Here is a 3,267-nt window from a genome sequence, read left to right on the forward strand (position 1 = left end):
AATTTAAGGGGGTCTGAATACTTTCCGTACCCACTGTATAAATGACTTTTCGCAGCCTCCATGATATTGTGCCTCAATATAATATGCAAAGCGCTCTGTGCTTTTGCCGTAGATTATGCAAAACGTGATGTCTGAGCAGTGTCTATCAGCAGATTCGAAATTCAATATTACGCATACTATGAATCCGTACAAGTAGCAGGCTTGAGCTTACATGGCATAGCCTGGAGTACTTGTTAAACCAGCTTCCTAATGCTAGATTTCCATTTTGAAGCTTTTAGTTTACAAAAATTGGTCTGCTTTCTTGTTCTAACAGTACAAGACTCTACAAATCACGTTGGTTATTTATCTACTTTATTGTTGTTGTTTCAGTCTGCACTTTTTTAATAGACTTTGCGTAGAAGTCTGCACTGCGGAACTGATGAGTAAAGGGAAGGTGCAGAACGAGGAGAAACCGGAAACAAACACATGGCCTTAAGGTTTACAGAACAGTGGCACCCATTTCTAGTTTCACTTTCACAGTTAATTTCTGTCACATAAATGTTCTAGCAAACATTGATTTTAAAAAGCAGCCCCTTTTGCAGTACCAATCATACATTAGTGAATAACAGAATACCTCAGAACAGCCATGATATCGTCATTATTTTATATGTCAGTATTGCCCAAACAAAGTATTTTCATATCACTGACAAAGGTGCTTAGATATTTTACAAACATTGTCAAATATTTTAACATTCATGCTTGACTGGTTTCAAGCATACATTTGATAAACATGTTTATTTTTAACACTACATTTGAAAATGTGGTTTATTATGTTACTGAAATATTTCTTGTCTTTTTTTTAGTTTTATTTTCCATTCATTTATCAGAAAAACAGTGTTAAATAGGTGTCCAGTCTGACCTGACAAAACCAGGAGCACTGAAAATATGCTCATTTTGCTCTATGGTCATCAGCTCCTAGTTGCTATGAAATGCATTCATAAAAGCACTCCATCTATTAATAAATGTACAACAAATGCAAGTGCCTGAGTTTGGAAAGGATACTGGAAGGTGTTTCTGAAGTTGAGAAGTTTTTGCAAGAAAATGACTGAGAAAAAAAAATGTATATGAATTATAATAGAGAGAAGAGGGTAAATGCTGCAAGTATGAAACAAAAAATGTTGAGACTCAAACCAGATAAAAAAGGAGCAAAGGCAAGATGACATGGGTAACCTGTTTGTTTGTATTTTTTAAGCATTTCTGTGATGTTTTGTCCTTAGTATTTCAAGTTTGACTTTTAACTTTGTCTTAATGTAAATCAAATAAACATTTCAAATAGTCAAAATGTTTTTATTATTATTATTTTGAGCAATTCCATTTATACTGGTATTAAACTGTAAGTGAGAGTTATCAACAGTACACTTTTTTTGTCCGCCATTTATACAATTGTCTTTCTTGAGGTTTCTGGTTAATTTATTTCCTTATAGAATTTATGGAAACAATTTTTAATGCCAAAACTGAAAGAAATATAACTGAAGTTCGGAAGGCAGGGGTTTCAAACTCCCCCAAATGTTGTTCACCTTGCAAGAGACCACTTTCCTAAAAGTAAGCAATAAAGGAGAGCTGAACACATTATTTGTGTTTTATAGATGTATGTTTTCCCTCAAAATGATATACAGATATATTTCTTGCAGTATCAACAAGTGGGAATGAAATGCTAAAATAATGGTGATTAATATATAGACTACAGTCTAGTCTTTAGAAAGGTTAGTTACTCAGTTACTATAATTAGTAATATCAAATGATGTAGCTAAGCTTTAGTCTGCATTGTCTTAAGTTGATGTGTTTACTTGGACCTCCATATTTTTAAATGGAAAACCAAGATAACTTTCCCATTATTTTTCTGTGATGTTCAGATGATACAATTTTACATGTAGGTAACAAGACTTACGAAGTGTTTAATGAAGGCAGAAAAAGGAGTACCTTACATCTTTGGTTTATTAAATGTTATTGAATATCATTTAATGTGCTTTGTAAACTATTGAACTGTTTTTACAATGTTATGGCTCCATTTAAAGGAAGTGTCTCTGGTTATGTATGTAAGCATGGTTCCCTGAGAAGGGAACGAGACACTGCGTCCTCTAGGAGTCGCTATGGGGAACCCCTTCAGTGTGACCGGTGTCTGAAGCATGCATCTAAATCCGACAATTACTTTGGTCAGCGACAGCCCATGACATCATCACCCGGCGCGACCACAGTGCAAAAGGGCACCGGGAGAACACGTCATCCGCTTCGTCTGAAGCTTATGTCCAAAGCATGGCAAGGGAACTAGAGGACGCTGTGTCTCGTTCCCTTCTCAGGGAACCATGGTTACATATGTAACCCGAGACGTTCCCTTCCGGGGGAACCTCAAACTGCGTCCTCTAGGGTCGCTATGGGGAACGGTATACCCACGCCGCCATGCTGAGGGGAGTGCATGCCAGAAACTACGGTGAGCACTAAGTACCAACTCTACCATAGCCATGGGAGTTGCCCCAAAGGACATCTTGATGGCTGTCAGTCACATTATCCCCTTCGGCCAAGGGCCTGAGCTACATACTCTAAAGAACTTACCTGTTAAGGGCTGGGCTAGGAAGCCCAAGCCTAGGGTAGAGCTCAAGGCTTGGAATCAGAAGAAAGAGATTCCTGTAGGGGAATACCCTGACCCTGGCCTGCCACCCAGGGGGGCTACCGCCGGTTCTGAATAAACCTGTCCAAAGAACTGACTCGACAGATCTTTGGTAGCAACACCCTGTTCAGAAATGTATCAACAGAGATACCCAAGTTGAGTGGAGCCAAAGGCGAGAACCGTGGCCTAAACCAACTCCGAGAAGGGGAACGAGGCTGACAGCGCGTAACCCTTATCATGCAGGATTTTAGAAAGTGCGCAGAATGCTTAGCGTGCACACTTACCACAATGTGGATTTTAGAAAGTGCACAGAAGCTCAGCGTGTACACTTACCATAGCATGGATTTAGAAACATCGTTGATTAAGGGGTAACCAAGTCTGTATTAAACCAGCCTAGGGGCCCTACGTGACTGTGGTAGGCTCACAGAACAGAATCCGAAGCATCTGCTCACAGATGCCCAGATAGGGAGCGGCGCGCTTGCAAGAGGCCCTTGTTTGGTGAGGGGAGCACAGCTAGCTCACTTAACAAGCAACCCACCAGGGAGGAAGGAGATGGTCCAGCCGCCTGGCATGATTGCTATCCGGAGCTCAAAAGGAGACTCACAAGGAGAGCGGCTCAACAG

Source organism: Sinocyclocheilus anshuiensis, unplaced genomic scaffold (assembly GCF_001515605.1).
Source record: "Sinocyclocheilus anshuiensis isolate Anshui unplaced genomic scaffold, SAMN03320099.WGS_v1.1 scaffold207, whole genome shotgun sequence".
Classification (NCBI taxonomy): domain Eukaryota; kingdom Metazoa; phylum Chordata; class Actinopteri; order Cypriniformes; family Cyprinidae; genus Sinocyclocheilus; species Sinocyclocheilus anshuiensis.